The sequence below is a fragment of the Cetorhinus maximus genome, chromosome 31, assembly GCF_964194155.1.
Source record: "Cetorhinus maximus chromosome 31, sCetMax3.hap1.1, whole genome shotgun sequence".
Taxonomy (NCBI): Eukaryota; Metazoa; Chordata; class Chondrichthyes; order Lamniformes; family Cetorhinidae; genus Cetorhinus; species Cetorhinus maximus.
The window spans coordinates 11,553,232-11,580,032 of record NC_135909.1 but is presented as its reverse complement, the minus strand read 5'-3'; the positions used below and the strand labels follow the sequence as shown (position 1 = coordinate 11,580,032).

At 43.4% G+C, this 26,801-nt stretch overlaps 1 long non-coding RNA gene and 3 other non-coding genes across 4 annotated transcripts in view; 2 read left to right on the top strand and 2 right to left on the bottom strand.

Annotated features, from left to right (window-relative positions):
- Nucleotides 1-26,801, bottom strand: part of LOC144670421 (uncharacterized) — a 918,626-nt gene that overhangs the window by 440,162 nt on the left and 451,663 nt on the right. The window lies entirely within an intron of this gene.
- Nucleotides 473-562, top strand: trnap-ugg (transfer RNA proline (anticodon UGG)). Its single transcript is given in 2 exon segments — nucleotides 473-508; nucleotides 527-562. It is a non-coding gene; the product is annotated as a tRNA-Pro (tRNA).
- On the top strand, nucleotides 1,192-1,273 carry trnas-gcu (transfer RNA serine (anticodon GCU)). The gene has a single exon. It is a non-coding gene; the product is annotated as a tRNA-Ser (tRNA).
- On the bottom strand, nucleotides 14,683-14,754 carry trnag-ucc (transfer RNA glycine (anticodon UCC)). The gene has a single exon. It is a non-coding gene; the product is annotated as a tRNA-Gly (tRNA).

Below are 26,801 nucleotides of genomic sequence, written 5' to 3'. Positions count from 1 at the left end.
CTGTCTTGTCCACAAAAAAACCCAGGAAAATCCAACCGGCAAAAACCGCCCCATCAGTCTTCTCTAGTTTATCAAGAAGGTGAGGGAAAATGTCTTCGACAGTGCGATGAAGTGGCACTTACTCAGCAATAACCCGCTCACTGAAGCTCAGTTTGTTTCCTGCCAGGATAACTCAGCTCCTGACCTCATTGCAGCCTTGGTCCAAACCTGAAGAAAACAGCCGAAGTCAAGACGTGAGGTGCAAGTGACTGCACTTGAGTTCAAAGAAGCATTTGACCTAATGCGGCATCAAGGAACTCCAGCAAAACTGAAGTGAAAGGAAATAAGGCGGGAAACTCTCCACTGGTTGGAGTCGTCCCCGGGGTTTCTAAAATATTGGAAAATATTTCCAGCATGAACTGTAATTCGCTTATGATTGATGCACTTTGTGTGACAATGAAAGGATTCCTTGACGGCGTTTTGTTATACAGGTGGCTTGTTGGTCTAGGGGCATGATTCTCGCTTTGGGATTTTCGTTGAGTTAAAATGCGAGAGGTCCCGGGTTCAAATCCCGGACGAGCCCATCTTAATGCAGCTTTTTCATTTCGCCCTCGAGGTGGTGGCAGTTCCGGAAATCAGGACCAGGTTTGATCACCCGGGAAGTCATTGCAGGGAATGCATCACTTCAACACACCTGATATAAATGAATGCCAAGTTTAAAGAGCGTTTCTCCGTGCCATGAGACTCTGAATTAATTCTAATGCATCAAATGAGGGAACTGTCTATTTGTGGATTCACGAGGGAGGCTGATTGCACTCAGTTTCAATCTTGACTGAAAGGACAAGCAGAGCTGGGTACCCCAGTGTTTCATTTTAATTTACCACATTTTAGCTGTGTTCCGGTGCTTGCAGTGAGCTGGGAGGGTTTCCTTTTGCTACCAAATGCTTGTAAGTTCCGGTCTTTCAGCGCTGGATTTTCACACTGTGTAGAAACATGTTGGATATTAGGTTGAAGTGTTGAAGTGTTTCACATCAGTCGGTTTACAACAGTCCGTGATCTGATGTGATGCACATTTATTTTAATGACATAAACTACGTTTACATCTTTACACATCTTGCCGAATATTCAGTGCTTGTACCAAAGGGGTTCATTTATTTCAACGGTTCATGGATGCAAAAAGTATAGAAGGGGGTTTAATAACCAGCATTTTGCGATTAGGTTGCCGAGAGGTTAAGGCGATGGACTGCTAATCCATTGTGCTTTGCACGCGTGGGTTCGAATCCCACTTTCGTCGTTACTTTATCAACTGTTTTCGCCTTATGGGGATGATTTTGCAGAAGCTCTGCCTGGAATCACTGATGTGATTCTCCAACCCAGGTTATGAGGCCAGCTTGCTTCGACTTTTCTTGTAAGATCTTGGATTCGATACTTTTGTTCACAATAACATGGGAATCGGATTTAGAGTCCTTTCGACATGATATTTCCATCTCTTTCTAAGGGGAAACATTGGAGCAGTGGAAATATTCCGGGGACTTGGGTTCATTTCCCACCACAGTTGCTGATGGAAATTAAACTCAATAATTAAAACCTGCAATTAAACGCTAATCTCAGTGGTGGTTCACTGATGTCTTCCCTGGTCTGGCCTACGTATGAGATTGATTCTTAACTGCCCGCTGAGAAAGCCACTGAGTTCAAGGACAGTTTGAGATGTATAACAAAGACTGGCCTTGCGAGCGACGCTCACATCCCCTGAAATAATGTTTTAAAAGGGTGAATGCGCACCTCACTGATTGGATCTTCCATCAGCCCCTGTAATGGACAGACGTGTTGAATAATAAAGCGCTTTGTGACGTCAAGAAAAAGATCAATTCAGAACATCTCAGTGAAACCGAGGCTCAAACCCACATCTGCGAACAGAAGGGAATCAGAATGTTGGCAGTTTTTACAGAGCGATATTGTTGAGCTGAATGTTCACACTGGAAGGCTGTAAAGTTCCTCATTGAAGGATGAGCCGCTGTTCTTCGAGCGAACCTTGAGCTTCATCGGAACATTACAGGAGTCCGAGAACCGAGTGATCAGGGTGAGAGCCAGGTCGCCAGTCATTTCGTTTCACCAGCTTGACTGTGTGGATGAGTTGGTTGGACTTTCTGTTAATTTCGCGCACATTGTTGGCTATCAGTTTTGTCGCAGGAAAATGCCACTTCAACACTTTCTGTCAAAAGTAACCCCATTCCAACTCTTACTGCCCTGAGAAACTGCCACTTAGACATGTGATGACCAGCTATTGAAGTGAGCGCTGCCTAACTTCCCTGACCGTTAATTCCCCTTGAGCTTCTTTGCTAAGTCGAATTAAAGCTGAATTTCTGCAACTCCTATAACACAGCTAAAATATGGTCAAGTAATATGAAACTGTAACCCTCCCGCCCAACTCACCAACATCCGCCGCCACAACACGTCCCTCCCCTCAGTGCATCCCCCCAACTGCCACCACACTCGCCTCCCGGAACCACCAACCCACCCACCCGGCCCCACAGCCACCCGCAGCTCTGCCAGTCTGAATGTTCTTTCAGACAAGCCTACAACTCCATGTTGAAATCAGGCTGTGAACATTTCGACCCGATAGGGCTGTGTACAAATAGGGTCACATGGATTTCATGGTTCTGAAAGAAAACATACCTCGGAGACTGTGTTTTAAAAAGTGGACTTTTTTTTCCTTTGAGAAGAGAAGGACCAACTGCTTGATGTTGTCACGGATCAGTGCTGGGGGAGTTACTGTGGAACACTGACCCCATCTCAAGGACTGCACACCCTGACCTTTGCCTTGATCCATTGACGTTTAATGTTTGGCAAAATTGTCCCCTTTCTAAAGAAGGGTCATAAGGACTCGAAACGTTGACTTTGTATTTATTTCTCCCCACAGATGCTGTTAGACCAGCTGATTTTCTCCAGCATTTTCTGTTTTTGTTTCTGATTTTCAACATCCCCATCATTTTGCTTTAATTTCCCCTATTTCTCTTTTTAATATCATGGTTTTCTATTATGAGTGCGTGTCTGTATGTGTGTTTGTGTGTGTTTGTGAGAGAGGGAGAACGTGTGTGTGTGTGTATGTGTGTGTGTGTGTGACTTATGGTATCTCGAAAGATTAATTCGCATAATTTCAGATCCATACTGAATGTTCATAAGCTTTATTTTTCTATTCGAAAATACCTTTTTTTATAATAAACAAATAAATTTATGGTTTATTGAAATAATCCACTTTTAAACCTATTTCATTCTCGGGAACACTGGTGAAGGTAAATAATTGGCCATTTTGGTGAGTGAAATGAACATTTGAGCCAATGTTGTGACCTGTGGAGTAGTGGGACTAGACCAAGGGCGCACTCCTCCCATCCCGCTCGTAACAGGGCGCTCACTCAGAAACTTAGCTCCAGGTCACTGTCGACTCCTTCTGTAAAGCAGATGACATATTGGGCTTCTCACTAAACATGCAGAAAACTAAGATCCGATTCCAATATTCGTGACTGAGGAAGACCCCCAGAAACGGCTGCACACAAAGAGCTTACTGAAAGGTCAAATTATGTTGTTTCAGTGAGTCATAGAAGTGCCCTTAGAGCAGGTTAAGCAGCATTTCCTGTGTTTCAATGATAAATTCGGATCTGAATTTAAAAGGAAAGGGTAAATATTTGTAATACTCATGAGCTCCGTCCGCCGCATGACTGAGGCGAGCTCATTTCTCGACCTAATCACTGAGAGACACAGACACAAAGAAATAATAATAAACAAGAGGGAAACAATGGATTAATTGGATTCCAATTACGGTCCCCTGGTTAATGTTAAAAGAAGCACCATTGCAATGGATCAACAGACGGATTTTCAGGAATTTAAATTCCCAATGACCGATCGATGGACCAGAAGCTGGGAACATATGAGGGTTGTTAGCATAGTTTAATGGGAGCTGAGTTGACCAGCGGTTTTTCATATGTTTTTATCAAGAAAGGTGAAACCGAGCTTTATTCCAGTAACGTGGACCAGCGGGCACAGAGCTGCCCATGTGCCTTGGAGGAGGGCAAGTCTCCCCTCCCCTCAGAAGCTGCACTGGGTATCCCCAAAAACTGATGGCAATATCAGCTGGCAAATAACACGAGCAGCAGCTGCCCAGGTAAAAGGATTTGCAATTTGTTGCCGAAGAGTCCATTCGACATGATATTTCCATCTCTCTCGAAGGAGAAACATAGGAGCAGTGGAAATATTCCGGGGACTTGGGTTCATTTCCCACCATAGTTGCTGATGGAAATTAAACTCGATAATTAAAACCTGCAATTTAACGCTAGTCTCAGTGCTGGTTCACTGATGTCTTCCATGGCCTGGCCTACATATGAGTTTGATTCATAACTGCCCGCTGAAAAAGCCACTGAGTTCATGGGCAGTTTGGGATGTGTAACAAAGACTGGCCTTGCGAGCGACGCTCACACCCCCTGAAATAATGTTTTAAAAAGGGTGAATGCGCATCTCACTGATTGGATCTTCCATCAGCCCCTGTAATGTACAGACGTGTTGAATTATAAAGCACTTTGTGACGTCAAGGAAAAGATCAATTCAGAACATCTCAGTGAAACCGAGGCTCAAACCCGCATCTGCGAACAGAAGGGAATCAGAATGTTGGCAGTTTTTACAGAGCGATATAGTTGAGCTGAATGTTCACACTGGAAGGGTGTAAAGTTCCTCATTGAAGGATGAGGCGCTGTTCCTCGAGCGAACCTTGAGATTCATTGGAAAATTTTGTGACTGGATTCGAACTCAAAATCCTGTATCAATGACATCTCAAATAAAGCTGTCGGCTGCTTGAAAACGCAGCAGTTAAACTTTCTGCCTGATCATGAGAGCGACTGTGACATTTACAAAACTAAATCATTTGATAAAATAGTTCAAAAACCATCAAGATTGAAATCCTATGAGGAAAAGTCAAGTTATTATTGAGAACTCTGCTGAGAAAGCTTCATTGGACAGCACAGAAATCAGGTGAAGAGTCTGAGTAAATCGACATCAGCGAACAAGTCAACATCAAAACTCAATCAACTCTTGTGAAGATCAGTGAGTAAAAGCTGAGTGCTCCGTGCACCATCAGCTCATCAAGTAGATGTATTGTCTGGATAAAGCGTTCTGTTTAGAACAGGATTTATTGAACTGAGTTGAGCAGGCACGTTATTGCAGAACAAATAAGTCACCTCTAGATTTTACCTTGAAAACATAGAAACTAGGAGCAAACTTCTAGTTTGTTGATATTTTGAATTCAATTAAACTGGAATTACAGTGCAAATGAATTGATATTCAAAATCAAACCTTACTTTCAGGTAAATTATGTGGAACAATTAAATTACAAACAAGAACTCAAGTGACCTGTGAGCTCAAACACAGAGAGAGTAAATTTCAGAGTGAAGACCTAAAAATTTCAATTTTTTGCAAGTGAGGGTTAAGTGCAGAGGGGGAAGGAGCTGCTGTGTAATTTTAACCCAGATACTGCAGCAAAAGTACAAGAGGGAAGGAGTGGAACACTCTAAATAACGAGAACTTTACTTAAATAGACAACTCATTTCAGTGAAATGTTGGGACAGCTGAGAGCTGTTGCCTACACATCCTGTGCTCTGTGGGAATTCCAAATAAGTCTGATGATAATAGTCAGATTCATAATACATTAGCGAACTAAGCAGAATACAGAAAGTGCAGAGGAGAGATGGAAAAAGGAAATTAGATCAGAAGAGAGAGCGTATAAGAAAAGATTTGCAGGTAACAACCGAAAACACTGAAGGTTTTTTACCAGCGTAAGGGCAGTCACTGAAAGGGGGGGCGGATTTGGAGATCCTGTGCGGGGAGAGGGCATGGCTGACGTACTAAATGAGATCATACAAACAAACTAATTAGCAGCAGGAGTAGGCCACTCAGCCCCTCGAGCCTGCTCCGCCGTTCAATAAGCCCCTGCCTGATCTGATTGTAACCTCAACCTCACATTCCTGCCTACCCCCAATAACCATTCACCCCCCACCCCCTTGTTAATCAAGAATCTATCTAGCTCTGCCTTTAAAATATTCAAAGTCTCTGCTTCCACCAGCTTTTGAGGAAGAGAGCTCCAAAGACGCTCGACCCTCGGATAGAAAAGAAATTCTGTCTGAAATGAGCGACCCCTTGTTCCAGATTTTGCTACAAGAGGAAACGTGCTCTCCACCTCCACCCTGACAAGACCCTCAGGATCTTAAAGGTTTGAATCTAGTTGCCTCTTACTCTCCTGAACTCCAGGTGATACAAGCCTAACCTGTTCAATCTCACCTCATAAGACAACCGGCCCATCCCTGGTATTCGCCTCGTAAACTTTGCACTAAACCTGTCATCACAAAACAAGTGGATGCTGCTAATGTCATTGGTGGGGTAATTGGATAGGATGAAAATAGATGAAGTGGAAGCTATCACAAGGCTGGCACCGCTCACAGTAGAAAAGCTGCTCGATCCGCATCGGATACACCTTGGATTACTGAGGGAATGAAGGGTGGAAATAGCGGAGACTCGAGCCACAATCTTTCAATCCTCCTTGGATATGGGAGTGAAGCCAGACGACTGCAGGTTGTTGATGTTACATCCGTGTTTAAAATGGAGAGGGATAAACCCAGTAACTACAGAGCAGTTAGTCTCATGCTGGTGGTGGGGAAACGTTTAAAGACAATAATCCAGAACAAAGTTAATTGTCACTCGGTAGAACATGAGTTGATAAATGATAACCAGCACAGATTGGTTAACAGAAAATCAGCACTGAAATACTTAATAAAGTTCTTTGATGACGTGTCAGAGAACATTGTCCAGAGGAGCCAGGATGATGATGTGTGTCTGGACTTCCAAAGGGATTTGAAAAAGTCCCACATAATGAACCTGTTGGTAAAATTCCAGCAGCTGGGATTAAAGGGCCAACGACAGCATGGATACAAAATTGAATAATGGACAAAAAGGGTAAAGTAGTGGAGAGCTCATGACTCTGAAGAAGGATCATACGGACTCAAATGTTAACTCTGTTTCTCTCTGCACAGATGCTGCCAGGGCTGCTGAGTTTTTACAGCATTTTCTGTTTTCTTGTAAATTTTAATAACTTCCAGCCTACATTCTAGTTTGCTGATAACACTAGGATAGGTGACATGTTTAGTAGCGTATGTGGGAGCAGCAAGTTTCAAAGGATCATTGACAGATTCAGTGAGAGAATAAAACTGTGGCCGGTGGTGGTCAACATTGGGAAGAGTGAGGTCATCCACCTTGAACTAAATAAAGATCCGAGAATTTCCTAAACAGTCAGAAACTTGGGACTGTGCCGGAGGAGCCGAGAGTGAAAGCTAAGTGAAACTGGAGGGTGGAGAAAGAACAGCGGCAGAGCTGCCTGAGAGCAGCCGCGAGGGAGAGAGAAGGAGAGAAGAGTGAGAGTGGCGGGGGATAAAGAGCTGAGAGGAAGGGGCTGGAGCAAACCGGCCATGTTCAAAATATTCAATGCTTGATATCACAGGAAAGGAGGTAACTGGTTAGTTTGTGCCAATTTCTCTGTTTTTCTCTTTCTAAATTAGGACATTGATTGAAACGAGGCGATGAGAATTTAAAAAAAAAAATCAATCAGGGTAAGTATAACAGTAAGTGCCAGTGTGATAACTGGAGTCAATGGGAATCATAGGGAAAACTCTCTGCTGCTTGGAGTCATACCTACCACAGAGGAAGATGTTTGTCGTTGCTGGAGGTCAATCATCTCAGCTCCAGGACATCATTGCAGGAGTTCCTCAGGGTAGTGTCCTCGGCCCAACAATCTTCGGCTGCTTCATCAATGACCATCCTTCCAAAATAAGGTCATAAACCTGATGATTGCACAAGGTTCAGCACCATTCACGACTCCTTGGAGACTGAAGCAGTTCATGGCCAAATTCAGCAAGACCTGGACAATAGCCAAGCTGAGCAGACAAGTGGAAGAAACATTCATGCCACACAGGTGCCAGGCAATATATAATATATTAATTACATATTAATTATATATACATATATATATATATGGAAATGAATGTACTATCGCCAAGTTTGCGGATGACACAAAACTAGGTGGGAAGGCAAATAGTGAGGGTAATTCAAAGTGTCTAAGAAGGGATATAGACAGGGAAATCTTGTTAGATTATTGTTTTAGAGTTCCTTCAGAATGTAAGCAGCAGGGATGATAAAGGGGAGCCAGTTGTGTTCCAAAAGACATTCTGTAAGGTGCCACATAAAATATCACTACACAAGAAAAGGGTATATGTTGTTAGGGTTCATATATTAGCATGGATTGAGAATATGACAGGAAACAGAGAGTCAGGATAAATGGGTCATTTTGAGGTTGGCAAACTATAACTAGTGGACAGATGCAGAGTTCAGTGTTGGGCCTCTACTATTTACGATCGCTGTTAATGTTTTGGATGATGGTACCCACTGTATTGTAGCAAAATTTGTTGACGATGCAAAGATAGGAATAAAAGCAAGTTGTAAGGTGGATACAGAGAGTCTGCATAGATATGTAAATGTTCAAGTGAATGGGGATAAAATAGCAGATGTAGTACAATGTAGTAAAATGTCAGGTTGCCCACTTCAGCAAGAAGCATAGGAGAGAGGAATATTACTGAGATGGAGAGAGACTGCAGAATCCTGTGGTACAGAGGGATCCTTGTACAAGAATTACAAAAAATGTTTAGATGACATTGCAGAATGCTGCAGTACAGATGGATATGGGTGCCGCTGTATAAGAATCATTTTAAAAAAGTTAGCATGCAGGTGCATCAAATACTTGGGAGGGCATGCGGAATGTTGGTCTTAATTGCAAGGGGACTGGAATAGAAAAGCTGCAACTGTACAGGGCATTGACGAGACCACACCTAGAATAATGGGTGCTGATCTGGTCTGATTACTGAAGGATGGACATTACTTCCATGAAGACAGTTCCCGAGAAAGGTGACTGGGATATTCCCTCGACTCAGGGGGTTTTCTAACGAGGAAGGGTTGATCAGGATGGATCTAGACTGACTGGAATTTAGAATGACTTAACATTATGATAGTGAATGAGCATCTGGCAATGAGTGACCGCAATATGTTAGAGACAGACATTCAGTTCGATCAGAAAGGTCACATACATGCTAGTTATCACCTCAAGTAAGGCCAATAAGGACGGAATGAGTGGTAAACTGAGCATGTTAAATTCCCATCAGCTATTAACAGGTAAAACAAGACAGGAAACAATCAGAGGCACTCAAGTAATAATAATTTAGTGTAATCTGTACCTAATGCAAACCCGAAGGAATGAAACTTTTATGATTATTACGGTTAATATTATTAATAATGGGGACGGAATTTCATAAATTAAACCAGTGCTTAAGAAGGAATGACAATTTCTGTCCAGATAATGATGAACTGTGTATTTGGTGCGATGCTGTCTCCGCTATGCTGATAGTTTTGCACTTCTCGATGGCTCATGTCACAGGGAGGACGCTGCTGTTCAAATAAAAAAGACGAATTACTGCAGGGTGTCCTATAGATCGGAAAAGCTGCGGCTAAGTTCCCCTCCGAGTCACTCATCATCCTGACTTGTAAATATGTCGCTGTTCCTTCACTGTCACTGGGTCAAAATCCTGGGACTTCCTTCCTAACAGTACTGTGGGTGTACCTACACCGCACGGAAAGCAGCGGTTCAAGAAATCAGCCCACCACCACCTTCTCAAGGGCAACTCGGGATGGGCAAAAAATTCAGGCCCAGTCAGCGAAGCCAACATCCCGTGAATTAACTTTAAAATATATGACCTTCACGATATTGTTTCCATCTAAGAGGATGGTTTTTTCTATTCAGATAATCATACAGTGATAGTGAAGAGGAGGCGGCCACACAGGACATTGCGCCTGTGCCAGTTCTTTGGGAGGAATGGGCTTGAGGGAAAGGGGAAAGCATTGGCTGGGATGTGTTTGCAGCATTTACAGCTTGTATCCATCTGTGAGATTTAGAGCTTTGTTAGATGTTAGAGATTTGTTGAAGACTGAATTTTTGCACTGGAAGCAAGAAACTGTTGCAAATAACAGACATGGTTGTGGGCAACAGAAAATACTCCCTTTTGGCATTAATGAGAATGTAAATAGTAGAGGATGGTTTCGATCCATCGACCTCTGGGTTATGGGCCCAGCACGCTTCCGCTGCGCCACTCTGCTGCTTGGTCTTTAATGTCAACTGTTCCATTATGGTGTTAAAGTGTTTCACATGTTTAGAATATATTTCCTGCTGTGGAATTGTGCTCTCTGGTGTTGAGAAATGTTCTTTGTTGTTGTGTAAAATGCTTCCCTGCAGTACAAACGTGTTCCCGGTTGTATAAATATGATGGCCGAGCCAGCGAATCTCATATCCATTGAATTTTTAAAATGGTTCCGATCTGGTGCACTTCTCAGGTCTGGCCAGTAGATCTCAGCACACTCAGGGAGCGACAGAACAGACAAGAAGCGTTCACATTTTATTGGATGGCGAAGGGAGGTATTTGGAATTACTAACGGTGGAGGTGACATTTCATAATACTTTGTTATACCAAGCAGAAGTTATAATGTTGTGCTGAAACCATCCGACCGTTGTTTTGTATTTGAGAGTGAGATACATTCTTCACTGCCCTTTTCTGGCCCATTTTGTGAACGTGGGATTCAATATCTATGTCACTCACTGGTACTGTGTGAAACTGAGAGACATTCTGAACCTGTCAGTCTTGGTTACTGTATGTGGAGACATTGTCAGTGGAACTGCCAATGTGTTTGGATTTATTCTGACAGTCACTCTCTTGGACAGTATATTTGTGTTAGATTCCATTCCTATCTGTATCAGTATTTTCTGATACTGAGAGAGGTGGGTTACATTGTGAAACTGTCAGTGGAACTGTATGTGTGGAAGGATTTTGCTCTATCTAAAATGAGTGTTGGAGTCATTCTGTGTCTCTCATTCTCTGGTACAATATACCTGTGTCATATTGAGACTGCATATTGCATTTTCTGGTATTGTATGAGGGTCTGGACACTTTTTGAGCCTGCCAGTAGAACTGCAGGTGTGCAAGTGTTTTGTTCTCAGTCACTTTCTGGTAGTGCAAATGAGTTTGGGACTCATTCTGAATCTCTCACTGGTCTCTGTGTGTGTGTGTTTAACTCTATCAGTCAGTACTTCTGTATGTGAACATGGAAATCATTCTGAATCTGAAGTCTTTGGTGCCCTTTTTTTATTCATTCGTGGGATGTTGGCTTCGCTGGCTAGGCCAGCAGTTATTGTCCATCCTTAATTGCCCTTGAGAAGGTGAGGTGAGCTACCTTCTTGAACCACTGCAGTGCATGTGGTGTAGGTACATCCTCAGTACTATTCGGAAGGGAGTTCCAGGATTTTGACCCAGCGACATTGAAGGAACAGCGATATATTTCCAAGTCAGGATTTTGAGTGTAGTATCCACTCTGTATCTGTTACATACATGTCGGACTCTCGTAACGTGTGTGAGCGTAGGATTCAATACAGATCTGTCAACGGCACTCTGTATCTGTGATATTGTAAAGTAAGTGTGGGAATCATACGTTTATTTCATCACTTGGTTGTGTTTGTGTGCATGAGATTCATTCTGTATCTGTCAGTGGGACTAATTTTATGTCTGTCAAACTTTGGTATTATTAAAAATTGTGAGATTCAATTGGTGTTTTTCAATCATCGGTATTGTATGTGAAAGTGGAGTTTATTGTGTGTGTGTTAGTGTGTGGTATTCCATTTGTATCTGTCTGCATCTGTTACTCGGTGTGATGCTTGGACTCTTTCTAAATCTCTCAGTGGTACAATTGGTGTGTCTTTTTTTTAATATCACTCAGATTCAGCTATTGTGAGTGAGTGCAGTGAACAGCCTGTATCTTTCAGCATCTGGCACTGAAAATGTGCTTGAGAATTATTCTCTGCTTCTGTGTGAGTGTGGGATTCATTAGATAACCTTCAGTCTCTGGGACTAATTATAAGTTTGGATTCATTCCACATACATTTCCAGCAGAACAACAGGCCACTGAAATGGTAGGTTTAAAGCAAACAATGTGTGTCAGCTTTGGATGGGTATTAAATCTCTGTCACTGTGAACACAATTGTGAAAGATAATGTATCCTTCAATCTGATCTTGGATTGGTCCGCAAAGTGTAACTCCAGCTTGTACGAAACGATTTGATATGTGGCATTCAGTCTGATTCTGAGTCAGAATTTCCACACAAATGCAAAATGGAGCTCAGTCCTGAACTGGTAAAGTATCTTTAATTTGACACTGTGTGAGGATTTAGAATTAGCATGTAGTTTATAGCTCAATCCATACTCATCAAATTAATATTGTATCTCAGTTTCGTAATCAGGGTGAGTTTTAACTAGAGTCTGAGTTTGTATCTCAGGGTATACTCGCTTTCAGAATATCTCAAACTGATAATTTAATTGAGATTTGGATTTGCATCTAATGTATGTGTCAGGACACAATGTGGGAATTAATACTGCAATTTATAAACTAATGATGTGTGCAAATATTGGACTGCTGCATAACATGAATCTCAGTGTACACTATCAAGGTTAAGCCTGTAAACTTGAAACTGGGAACATGCATTAGTTTTATTTGACATTTAGTTTGTAACTGAGGCTGTAATATTGTGGGATTGACCTGCTAAAAATTGGATCGTGGGTGAGAATTTGGACTACCCGTCTGTGGTGCTGAGTCGAGGTAACATTGGAACAACGTCTATCTCTCCTGCACTGTTGATTGATGGATGGAAAGTGTGACTCTGGAACTACTTCTGCTGTCTGAGACTGAAATTGATGACCTGTCTGTGTCTCTGTGCTCTGTCAGTGATAATGTACGGAATGTGTGGGAGGAACTGGCGGGAATCTTCATTCTAGCTTGGCTGGAGGAAACACCATATTTATTCTGGTTCCTTCAATTATTTGCCTGTTGGAAAAAAAGTATATTTTAGGACTCACGTACAAGTGGGGTAGAAGATACAGATTCCATCAGTTTGACCTCTATAAATAATCATTGTGAAAGGTTTGAGAAACTTTAGTCAGGCTCAAGCTCTGATTGGTCAGTCCATTCTCAATCTAAATCTTCAACCAATCGGAGAGCCAGGTACCAGGAATTGGAAGTGCCGATTGGCTTATATTTTCAAACTCGAAAAGCCCGCCAAATAGAGGGCAAAAAAGATAATAGCCGAACGGCTTAATTTCCAGGCAATTTTAGTCTCACACTTTAGGAGCTGTAATATTGCATTTTGCGTCTCAGAATCCTGGCGGTATTTTAGGAACAGATTAAATGTGTCAATCTCTTATCTGTAACTGGCAGTAACAAAGCAGCGATTTAAAACAACCAATCTCAGCTCACTGGAAACGCAATAACATAGGTTACCAACCGACTCCTTCACACAGGCTTCGCCGGGACAGAGAGAAACGGCTGATTTCTGATCCTCTCCCCTGAAAGCGGCCGGGAATGTTACAATCGGAAGAGCGGAGCGCTCCAGCAGCCACACGCTCAGCATAACTGCTCTTTCTCAGGAGCCTGTGAACTCGGCCCGCGGGGAGCTGCAGTCCAGCCCGGGAGGAGCGAGACTTGGCTTTGGCTTTGGCTTTGTCCTGGGCTCTACCGCCGGTCTTTCTACAATCTTACACACACTTACACCACGAATGAAGAATTCCTCCCGCACTTACCCTTCCCCTATCTTCTGGGGAATGCAGTCGGCCACTTCTGAATGGTCAGTGTTCGGAATCTCATTGGGTGGCTTTCGTAACCAGTCAGAGAGCAGCCTATTTCACCAACTTTCAAATTCAATGAGAAAATGGGCCGGAGATTGACTGAGCCAAACTGGCAGAGCTGAAACAGGTTTTCAAATTGAACATTAGCGCCAATGTATTGAGAATGGCTGAAAAAAGAGACATGTCAAAGGTTTTCCTTCTGCACTCAACAGGACACTCCCAAGAAAACCAATATAAGGGGAAGACAACAATTTATACTGATAGAGAATATACTTCAGGGTGGAAAGTGACGGTCTTAGGCCCGGTCATGAGCTTGTGTGATACACAGCGCGAAATGATCTGATCAGGGTAGCCATTACCCTGCAGGATGCCTTTGATGAGCCCGATTTCAGCATCAAGCTTGCACGGTGAGCAAATGGCTCGGGAACTATTTACAAGGTTGCCGATAAGACCAATCTTACAGAGCGGTGAAGGTCGGCTTGCGGTAAACCTGGTAGAGAATCCTCTGGAAGATTTCACAACTAGTGTGTTAAGGGAGGGGAGTTATTTTGACTGCTCCATTTCATAGGTGAATTTGAGCGCAGGATGGAGCCCATAAAGACATGTAAGGAGATTGTTACATGCAGCTCCGGATTTAAATATAGCAAACGTATCATCCATATATCGGAAATATGCGAGAGGGAGGAGGTGAGGCGTCTTTCCACCCAAGGCCCCAGTTTTACGATCCAAAAACGTGAGTGATGAAAATGTTAGATCTACTTTGTTTCGTTAGTCCATTATTTTCTTGCTGGATATCTTCCCACACTTTCTGTTGTTCTTTATCTCATTCTGGAAACCACAGAGATGAATTCCGTGGGCCCGGAATTGTGGTCTGACCACGGATAAGGCTGAAAATAAATCACTACTGCGATGGCCGGGAATCGAACCCGGGTCAACTGCTTGGAAGGCAGCTATGCTCACCACTATACCACCATCGCCCACTTCTTCAAATTACAGTCAGCATTTATAATACCGCGAAAAACACTATATCTTTGGCATCTTGTATCTGATTGATAAACTGTTTTGCAATAACTCTCACCATGTTTATGTTGTTTTACACACATTTAAAATGTCCCCAAAGAAGTTACCTCTTTGCACGTCTCACGTGCAGCCAGCAGAGGGCACCAGTCCACAATAAATTGGCTCCTACTCTTTCTGTGGACACATCGAGACAGGAAAAGGTCTGTTGCTGCCCGGGGAACGGGCCGTGAAACAGACAAAGATAGTGACCAACTACAACGGCTCCACTGGAAGGGATGATGAAGTACACTCACTTTCTGATACTGCGTGTGAGTGTGGGATGCTCATGTTGAGTGTGGAACTCAGTCTGGATCTGTCAGTTTCTGGTGTTGAATGGGAATGTGGGAGTCACTCTCAATATCTGGGACTCTTTGTAACATATTCTGCATCTGTTAGTCTTTGGTGCTGAATGTGAGAATGGGTTTAATTCTGTCACTGTCAGGCTGTGGGAATCTGTGTGAGTGTTAGATACATTGTGTACTCTCAGTCCCTGATTTTGCCCACAACGTTGTCCATCCCTAATTGCCCTTGTTAATCGAGCATTTAAATGGGCTGTGGCTCTGGGGTCTGGAGTCAAATGTCGGCCAGACCAGGTAAAGGACATTAGTGATGGGTGGATTTTGACGACAATCGCCAATGGTTTTGTTAAAAGAAAAATACTGCGGATGTTGGAAATCCAAAATAAAAACAGAAAATGCTGGAAAAACTCAGCAGGTCTGTCAGCATCTGTGGAGAGAGAAACAGAGTTAATGTTTCGAGTCTGTATGACCCTCCTTCAGAGCTAAAGAGAGGTACAAATGTGATGACATTGATACTGTTTAAGGGGTGGAGCAGGTGAAGCTGGAGAGAAGGTCAGCGATAGGTGGCGGCTAAGGAGAAATTGACAAAAATGGACTGGACAAAAAAGGCAAAGGGAGCGTTAATGGTGGTGGTAAGGGCTAAAGGAGGTGCTGATAGTGGCGTAAAGCTAAGAAAGCAGAATGTGTTAATAGCAGAACAAGGGTAAGCACTGTGAAAGAACAACATGGAACAAGTAACAGATGGCCCTTTTGGGGAAGGGGGCAGTGGTTGGGGAAAAAGGAATGATAATGCGATAAAAAGGCAATAAAACAATGAATAAAAATGAGGATAAGTGGATAAAAAATAATTTAAAATAAAATGGGGATTGAAAGAGGGGTGAAGATAGAGGAGAGAGTTCCTGGTCTGAAGTTGTTGAACTCAATGTTAAGTCCGGAAGGCTGTTAGGTGCCTAATCGGAAGATGAGGTGCTGTTCCTCCAGTTTGCGTTGGGCTTCACTGGAACGTTGCAGGTCAAGGATGGATATGTGGGCATGAGAGCAGGATGGTGTGTTCGAATGGCAGGCGACAGGAACATCTGGGTCATGCCTGCAGACCGACTGAAGGTGTTTCACAAAGCCGTCATCCAGTCTGCGTTTGGTCTCTCCAGTGTAGAGGAGGCCGCATTGGGAGCAGCGAATGCAGTAGACCAAATTGAAGGAGGTGCAAGTGAAGCCCTGCAGCACCTGAAAGGAGTGTTTGGGCCCTTGGACGGTGAGGAGGGAGGAGGAAAAGGGGCAGGTGCTGAACCTTCTACGATTGCATGGGAAGGTGGCCATGGGAAGGGGATGAGTTGTTGGGAATGATGGAGCAGAAGATCAGGGTGTCCATGAGGGAACAGTCCCTATGGAATGCTGACAGGGGCGGGGGGGGTGGTCAGGGGAAGATATGTTTGGTGGTGGCATCATGATGGAGTTGCGGGAAATAGCAGTGGATAATCCCATGAATGCGGAGGCTGGTTGGGTGAGAAGTGCGGACAAGGAGGGTCCTATCATAGTTCTGGGGGGGGAGGGGAAGGTATGAGGTCAGAAGCTGGGGGAGTTGGGTCAGACACGGTTGAGGGGCCCTGTCAATCACAGTGGGTGGGAAAGCTCGGTTATGGAAGAAGGAAGATGTGTCAGAAGTGGTGTTTTAGAAGGTGGCATCATCTGAACAGATGGGACAGAGTTGAAGGAACTGAGAGAATGGGATGGTGTCCTTACAGGAAGCAGAGTGTGAGGAGCTGTAGTGGTCAGTGGGCTTGTAATGAATATTGGTGGACAGTCTATTACCAGAAATGGAGACAGAGAGGTCAAGGAAGGGAAGGGAAGTGTTGGTGATGGACCATGTGAAGGTGATAGAGAGGCTGAAATTGGAAGCAAAATTGATAAATTTTTCCAGATCCAGATGAGGCCATGAAGCGGCACCGAAACAGTCATCGATGTGGAGAAAAGAAGAGTTGTGGGAGGGGGCCTGAGTAGCACTGGAACAAGGAATGTTCCACACAGCCCATAAATAGACAGGCGAGGTAGAGGTCAGCACGCCAGACAACAGCAGCACTGCTCTTGTTGGCAGGTTTGATAACAAAGTCAGGGTTGGACCTAAGAGAACGGAGTGCAGCAAGTTCAGAAGGTGACAGGTTAGAGTGGGTGAGAGGAACAGAGAAATTGAGACGGCCGATGTCACGCTGACAGTTCTCAATGAAAAGATCAAGAGCAGGTGAGAGGCCAGAGGGAGGTGTCCAGGTGGAGGGAGAATCCTGGAGGTGGGTGAAAGGATTCGGTGAACGGGGGGAGGACTCCTGCCCAAAGAAGTGAGCACGGAGATGAAGGCGGCGGAAGAAGAGTTCAGCATCGTGCCGAGCCCAACATTCATTGAGGTGAGGGCGTAAGGGTATGAAACTGAGTCCTTTGCTGAGTACAGAACATTCAGCATCAGAGAGGGGAAGGTCAGAGGGTGCAGTGAATATACGGCAAGGGCTGGGATTAGAAGGCCGGATGGGGTCAGAGGGATGGGAAGGGATGGAGGGTCCTGGATGGGCGTTGGTATCAATAGGTTGTTGGAGCTTGCGTTCCTTAACACCTGAAAGGAAAAGTTTCTTATTAAGGCGTCGGATGAGATGAAGAATAAAATGAAACCGGGGACAAGGACAGCTTTGAGGTAGGATGAGTCAGTGTTGCTGGAGGGAGAGGTCGAGTGTGTTCATATGGCGGCACATGGCACTGGGTGTGGATCTCAGGATGTGGCAAGAACAGCAGCCCGAGGAATGTTTTAAGTCCTGAAGATACCTGTAATGCTGGGAGGATTCGAAACATGAGGGATGGAGCTTTAGTTGGAATCCATGTGGGGTAAGTCGGAGACGGAGACAGTTGCTGAGGAAGGAAACATGGCTGTGGAAGCGAGTTTTGGTAAACACCTTGTCAAACACCAGGAGGGATATGGAAAGCCATGAAGGTGAACAGGACGAAAGAGACAAATGGAAATCCTGTCGGACAGAAGAGTAGTCCTTTTTCAAGGTGGGCATTCCTGGAAGAGAAGTGGCAGTGAATTAAACACTAAGATAAAAGCAAAATACTGCTGATGCTGGAAATCTGACATAAAAACAGAAAATGCTGGAAAAACTCAACAGGCCTGACTGCATCTGTGGAGAGAGAAACAGAGTTAACATTTCTAGTCTGTATGACCCTTCTTCAGAGTCTTATCGTCCATGACATCTTTGTCAATCTCTCGTTCGCCCCCACCCATCACTGACCTTCTTTCCAGCTTCACCTGCTCCGCCCCCTTAAACAGTATAAATGTCATCACATTTCTACCGCTCTTTAGCTCTGAAGAAGGGTCATACAGATTCAAAACGTTAACTCTGTTTCTTTCTCCACAGACAATGGTTTTGTGATCATCAACAGACTTTTGATTCCAAATTTCACCATTGCCATGGTGGGATTCGAAGCCGGGTCCCTCTGGAATACTAGTCCAGTGATAATAACACTGTGCCACCACCTCCCCATCTGGCAGAGTGGCTCAGCGGAAGCATGCTGGGCCCATAACCAGAGCTCGATGGATTGAAACCATCTTCTGCTATTTGCATTTTCATTACTGACTGTGGGATTCATTCTGTCTCTATCAGACTTTGATTCTGAGCGTGTGCTCATGATTCCTCTGTGTCTGTAAGTCTGTGCTCCTGTGTGAAAGTCTGATTCATTCTCTATTTCTACATCTCAGGCTGTTTGAAATTCATTCTGTATCTACTGGTCAGTTATACTGTGTGAGATGTGGGATTCATTCTGCATTTATCTGTCTCTGGTGCTGTCTGTGTATTGGGCAGTTTGTCCGTGCCTGGTAACGTATAGGGTTTGTCCAGTAATTCACCATGTCCAGTTATGTGTGTGAATGTGGGGTTTCTTTTATTGTTCTCAATCTTTGACGTTGCTTATGACTCTGGGATTAATTCTGGATCTGTACTCAATAGTTATCTCAGGCATGGTGTTGTAAATGATTCACAGCTTAACCCCTGTCAGGAAGGAAACCTCTCATCCCAATCCTCACTCAATTTGGCTTATGTGCGATCTTAGAACCAATCACAATAATCAGGTTAACCCTGAACTACAGTCTACAATGTGAAATAAATGGTTTTGCCGAACACTCTTGAGATACCTATTAAATACAGATATGGAAGAAAAGTACCCTCACATACAGCTCCCTAGTCACATAGATAGAGGATGAATCCCACTTACATACACAGTTCCAGTAACCGAGTGATTTACAATTAATCCCACAGTAACTCTCAGCCCCAGATGTAGACATATATTAAAATATATTATTCCAAATTCCCATTCAGTATCAGATTTTGACAAATACAGAATGAACCCTGCACGCACATACAGACACACACAAAGATAGTGACTGATACAGGATGTGACACAAATTCACATGCAGTACCAGGGAATAACAGTTAAATATTAAATCCCGCCATCAATTCCAGTACCGGAAAATAATGCACACAAAATGAATGTTACTGACATTCATTAACAGAGATTGTAAGATACAGAATGAATCCCATAGCCCTGTTCAGTTCCAGATACTGACAGATGCAGAATTAATTGCAACTACTCACACTGAAAAACACAATTAGTTCCACATTGACATGGAATATAAAACACTGGCAGATGTTGAATGAATCTCAAGCTGACAGTCAGTAACAGATACTGATGGGAAAAAAAAATCACTCACTCTTATTCAGAGTGGGAGACTAAAAGATAAATAAAAGGATATTCACACTCAGATAGAGTACCAGAGGCTGACTTGCAGAACCCGAACCACTCATACATCATACCAAAGACTGAAATACACCAAATAAATCACTCACTCAGGGGCAATATCATCGCAAACAAAATAAGGTCAGAGGCCTAACCTTCTGCCTAACTAGATTTTCCTGCCTACACCCCATATCCATTGATTCACTGAATAACCTGTCTGCGTCATCCTTAAATATATTCAAGGATGAAGCATCCATATTTCACTAGGACAGATAAGTATTAATATTCACACGCTGAGAGTGCAGAATTTCTCCAAATTTCAGTCCAAAATGATCAACCCCTTATGCTGACATGGTGCCCACATGTACTAGATTCAGGGGAATCGATAATGGAAAGTAGGGAAAGGGTGGATGAATTAAACAGGTATTTTGCTTCATTCTTCACTGTAGAGGACACAAGTAACATCCCAGAAATAGCTGTAAATCAGGAAATGGAAGGGACGGAGGAACTCGGGGAAAATTCCAGTCACCAGGGAAGTGGTATTGAGCAAATAGTTGGGGCTGCGGGCTGACAAATCCCCAGGTCCAGATGTGCTTCAACCTAAGGTCGAGAAAGAAGTGGTTAGTGAGATTGTTGATGCACTGGTTTTAATTTCCCAAAATTCCTTGGATTCAGGGAAGGTTCCATTAGATTTGAAAATAGCAAACATAACTCCTTCATTCAAAAAGGGAGGGAAACAGAAAGCTGAAGACTATAGGCCAGTTAGCCTAACATCTGTCACAGGGAACATTTTAGAAGCTATTAAGGAAGTTATAGCAGGGCACTTAGAAAAATTCAAGGGTCAACATGGCTTTGTGAAAGGGAAATCATGTCCAACCAATTTATTGGAGTTCTTTGAAGGAGTCACATGTGCTGTGGATGAAGGGTAACCAGTCCATGTACTGTACTTAGATTTCAAGAAGGCATTTGATGAAGTGCCACATCAAAGGTTATTGCATTAAATAAAAGCTCATGGTGAAGGGGGTAACATATTGGCATGGATAGAAGATTGGCTAGCTAACATGTGTGGTCTCAGCAAAGCCGTATGGAAGTGTAGTAAGTCTTCCTTACTGTTGTACTACGTCTGCATGTCCTGTTAGGTCTGCTAAAAACGGTAAATTTTAAAACGTACTGGTGCATCTCCCTCTCCATCTTTTGCAAGTGCTCGCTTTAATTTTATGGAGTTGGCACCTCCCTTGTCATAAAGTCTAACATGCTAGCTGCCTTCCACATTGATTTCTGGATGCTATCTTCCCATGATCCATATACAAGTTCACTCAAATCTCTCTGAACATCAGGATTTACAATTTCACCTGGAGAACAACAGACTGTCAGAAACAGAAATAATACAATGCTCACAGGCAGTAATGGAGACTGACAGTTTGAGAATGGTTCTCATATTGACAGTGTCACAGATTGGCAGATACAAAATGTATGAAACATTGCCTAAGAGTGCCAAGGACTAACAGTCGGAAAATGACTGCCAGACTCACAAAGATCATGTTTCAGAGTGAAACAAATTCAATGTCATGCTGACATAGGCCAGGAGAGACAAGAAACTGATGTACAGAATTAATGTAATCCTGACACAGGACTGGCGAGTGATAATTAAATAACCAATCACACACTCAGGTAAAGCACCAGTGATGGACAAACCCAGTAAAGCCAGAGGGATAAACCCAGTAACGACAGACCAGTTAGTCTCATGCTGGTAGTAGGGAAAGGTTCAGAGACAATAATCCAGGAGAAAATTCATTGTCATTTGGTAGAACATGGGTTGATAAATGACAGCCAGCACAGATTGGTTAACAGAAACTCATGACTGAAATACATAATGAAGCTATTTGATGAAGTTTCAGAAAACATTGACCAGGGGAGTGAGGTTGATGAAGTGTGTCCGGACTTGCAAAAGGGTTTGCAAAAATCCCACATCATAGATTTGTTAGTAAAATTCAAGCAGATGGGAATACAGGAGCAGTGGCAGCATGGTTACAGAATTGAATAAGGGGAAGAAAGGATAAAGTGGTGGCGAGCGGTGTGTTTTTCAGGGTGGAGGGATACATACACAACTGATTCTCTGTCACGTCAGCCGGCTGTTCTACTCCCATTCCCAGAGCTCTTTTACATTTTAATAACTTCCAGACTATATCCAAGTTTGCTGATGACACTAGGTTAGGTGACATGGTTAGAAGTGGAGGTGGGAACAGCAAGTTTCAAAGCATCACTGACAGATTCAGTGGGTGAAAAAAACCGTGGCCGATGGTGGTCAACATGAGATCATCCATCTTGGAGCAAAGATCAGAGAATTTCCTAAACAGTCAGAAATGTGGGACTGTGGAGGAGCCGAGAGTGAGGGTGAGAGCTGAGTGAGACTGGAGGGTGGATAAAGAGCAGCGGCAGAGCAGCCCGAGAGCAGCAGTGAGAGAGAGAAGGAGGGAAGAGTGACGGTGGGGGGATAAAGAGCTGTGAGGGAGAGGTTGGAGCAAACCAGCCATGGTTAAAATAAATAGTCAGAGCATGATAAATAGGAGCTGGAAAATTAAACATTACAATCAGGGTAAGTATAACAGTAAGTGTAAGTATAATAAGAGTATTAGTGCAGAGCAGCTCGAGAGGCATTTAATAAAATTAATAATTTAAACAAGGTACTAATTAGATTCTAAAAGAGGGAATAGGGGTTTATTTTCGATCATGGATGGGTAGCTGAGACCTGTTGTTTGCAGTTCCTGCCCCATGTGGGAACCTCAGGACACTTCATGTGTCTTGGGGGCCACATGTGCAGGAAGTGTCTCCAGCTGCTTGAGCTCGAGCTCAGGATTTCCGAGCTTGAGGGGCAGCTGGAGTCACTGTGGAGCATCAGGGAGGATGAGAGTTTCCTGGATCGTACATTCCAGGAGGTGAACACTCCAAACAGAAAGAGCGGGTTCAGGATAGTAGATGGGTGGCCATCGAAAGAGTAGGAAGAGGCAGAAAGTGCAGCAGTCTTCAGGTATGTGCCACTGTCAAACCGGTACTCAGCATTGGAGACTGCTGGGAATGGTGACACCCTGAAGGAGTGCAGTCCAGACCATGGCATCAATGGGCAAGAAACTGCACAGAAGGGAACAGCAAAGAGTAGAAACGCAGTCATTATTGGAGATTTCATAGTCAGGGGGACAGACAGGCATTTCTGTCACCGTCATTGAGAGCCCCACATGGTGTGCTGTCTCCTTGGTGCCAGGGTAAAGGACATCACGGGGAGGGTGCAGAATATTCTGCAGGGGGGAGTGAGCCAGAGGTTGTTGTACACGTCAGTATTAACGACACGGGGAGGACAGGTATTGAGGTCCCTCCATCAGAATTTCAGCAGCTAGGGAGGTAGTTAAAAAGTAGGACCACAAAGGGAGTAATCTCGGGATTACTGCCAGTGCCACGTGCTAGCGAGAGTAGAAATGTGAAGATAGGGAGCATCAATATGTGGTTGAGGCTGGTGCAGGAGGGAGGGATTCAGATTCTTGGGACATTGGGACCAGTTCTGGGACAGGAAACACCTAATCAAAAGGAACAGGTTGCACCTTAACAAGACTGGGACCAATGTCTTCATGGATAGGCTCACTCGAGTGGTTGGGGAGGGTTTGCATTAAATTGGCAGAGGGGGTGGGCATCAGTATATCGAAGTAGAAAGGAGAAATAACTAGAGAAGGAAATAGGACCATATAAAATAGGAGTAGATGAAGAAGGATTCTAAGAGGAATACAGGGACAGCTTCAGAATGCATGTGTGTAATCGCACAAAGTGCGGTGAATAATGTCGCTGAGCCAGAAGCACAAATAGCCACGTGGGAAAATGATGTAGAGACAATGATGAAAATGTGGTTTAAAAATGGTGAGGGCTGGTGCTTAATATTCACTGATACAAACTGTTCAGAAAATATAGAGAAGGGAAAAAAGGAAGTGGGTTAGCGGGACTGATTAAGGAAATCACTGTAATATTGGGAAGAGACAATGTCCTTGACCGGAAATGGGCAGAGTTCATTTGTTAGAGCTGAGAAATAGTTAGGGGATGATCAGACTCATGGGGATATTAAATCGGCCTCCAAATAGTGAGAGAGACAGATCGAGGAGCAAATCTGCAGGGAAATCACAGAGGTGTCTAAGAACATAGGAAGATATGAATTAGAAGCAGGAGGAGGCCACTCGGCCCCACGAGCCTGCTCCACTATTCAATGAGATTATGGCTGATCTGATTGTAACCTCAACTCCACATTCGTGCCTACCCGTGATAAGATTTCACCCCCCACCCCCCCACACCCTTGCCTATCGAGAACCTATCAACCTCTGCCTTAAAAATATTCGAAGACTCTGCTTCCAGCACCATTGAGGACGAGAGTCCAAAAGACTCAAGACCCTGTCAGAGAAAAAACATTCTCATCTGTCTTAAATGGGCAACCCCTTATTTTTAAACAGCGACAAGAGCTGTAGAGTGGTGATATCCAGGGGCTTCTGAAATGTGTTCAGGAGAACTTCCTCGACCAGAATGTTCTCAGTCCAGTTAGGAAGGAGGCATTGCTGGATCTGGTGCTGGGGAATGAGGTGGGCCAAGGTTGGCCGCGTGAACCAAGTGTCTGTGGGTGGACCCTTGGGTAAGAGTGATCATCGTATCACAAGCTTGAGATGAGCAAGGAGCAATCAAAAGTAGAACTTCTAAATTGGAAGAGGACTAACTTCAATGTGAGGAGAGGGGGTTTAGCCAGAGTAAAATGGAACCAAAGACTGACAGGGACATCTGTAACAGAGCAATGAGTGATCTTTCAGGAGGAGATGTTTCAGGTACAGACTAGGTACATTCCAATGAGGGGGGAAAGGGAGGGTAACCTAAGCCAGAGCTCCTTCGATGAAGAAGAAGATAGAAAATATGATGAAACAATGAAAAGACTATATCATGCATGTCAGGTGAATTCTTCAACGAGATCTTGGTGACTTTTATTGTACAAGAGTGTGGAATTAACTCTCTATCTGTCTATCTTTGATATTGTATGTGAATCTAGAATTAACTAATTCCAAGTATCTGTCAATCTGTACATGAGTGCACAATTACCTCTCTATCGTCAGTCTCTGTTACTGTGTTTCTGGGTGGAATTACCTCTCTGTCCATCTTGTTAGTGTATGTGAGGGTGGAATTAATTCTGTCTCTGTTATTCTCTATGACTGTTTGTGGGTGGGGCAGTAATTCTCTGTTTATCTCTATTATTGCATGTGAGAGTGGAATTAACTGTCAGTCTTTGTTACTGTATATGAGGGCAGCATTATCTCTTCCTCAGTCTCTATTGCCGTAATTGAAGATGGAATTAACTCTCTCTCAGTTTCTGTGACTGTACATGAGTGCACAATTAACTCTACATGAGTCTCCATTACTTTATATGTGTGGGGAATTATTTCTGTATCTGTTGGTCTCTGTTACTGTTTGACAGCCTGGGATTAACTCTCAATCGTTTTGTCTCCATTACTGTGTGTCAGTGTGGAACAAATATTGTCAATATGTTACTGTGTGTGAGTGCAGAATTAATACTCTATCAATCAATGTTACACTACGTGTGTGTGGAAACCACTCTCTGTCAATCTATAATAATGTGAGTGTAATTAACTCTCTGTCTGTCAGTCTCTGTTACTCTCTGGCAGTGAGTCAATTTCAGGTCAGCAAACTGTAATCAGTAGAGTGTCACAGGGATCAGTGCTGGGTTCTCAGCTATTTATAATCTATATTAATGACTCAGATGATTGGGGAGAGCATCACTAAATTTTCAGACAATACATAAATAGGTGGAAAAGCAGATTGTGAGGGGGACACAAAGAGTCTGCAAGAGGATATAGAAAGATTAAATCAGTGGGCAAACATTTGGCAGATGAAATACAAGGTTGGGAAATTTGATGGGAAGAATAGAAAAACAACACATTATACAAATGATATATATATTAATGGCCTAGACAGTGGTGTGCAAGGCATGATTTCAAAATTTGCAGATGATACGAAGATTGGAAACATTGTCAACTGTGATTGGGATAGTGTTGAACTTCAAAAGGACATAGACATGTTGGTGGATTGGGCAGGCAAGTGGCAGCTGAAGTTCAATGCAGAGAAGTGTCAGGTGATTCATTTTCGTAGGAAAAATATAGTGAGACAGTATTAAATAAAGGGAGACCCTCTAAAGGAGGTGCAGGAACAGAGGGACCGCATTGTATATGTACATATGTCATTGAAAATTGTGGAGCATGTTGAGGGAGCAGGTAATAAAGCATATAGTAACTTAGGCTTTATTAACAGGGGCACTGAGTACAAGATTCCGTGATTCTGTGAAGAGTAAGGAGGTCATGTTGAACTTTTATAAGTCTCTTTTAAGGCTTCATCTGGAGTACTGTGTGCAGTTCTGGGTGTCATACTTAAGGAAGGATGTTAAGGCATTGCAGAGAGTAAACAGAAGATTCACAAGAATGATTCCAAGATAAAGAACTGTAGCAATGGGGACAGATTGGAGAGGTTGGGGCTGTTTTCCCTGGAGAAAAGGAGGCTTAAAGGAGACTTGAGGGATGTATTCAAGATCCTGAGGGGTATGGACAGAGTAAATAAATGACAAATTTATTGTTCCCACTCAATAGAACATCACGAACCAGAAGGCACAGACTCAAAATAATTGGCAAAAGGAGTAAATGTGATGTGAGATAGACTCAAAGTTTCATTTAAAATTTAATATTTTTTTCACCCAGAGGGTGGTTGGAGTCTGGAACAAACTTCCTCAAAGGGTGGTGGAGGCAGGTTTGCTTAAGATATTCAAAAGGGAATTGAATTGCTACCTGAAAGGAAAGAACGTGCAAGGTTATGGG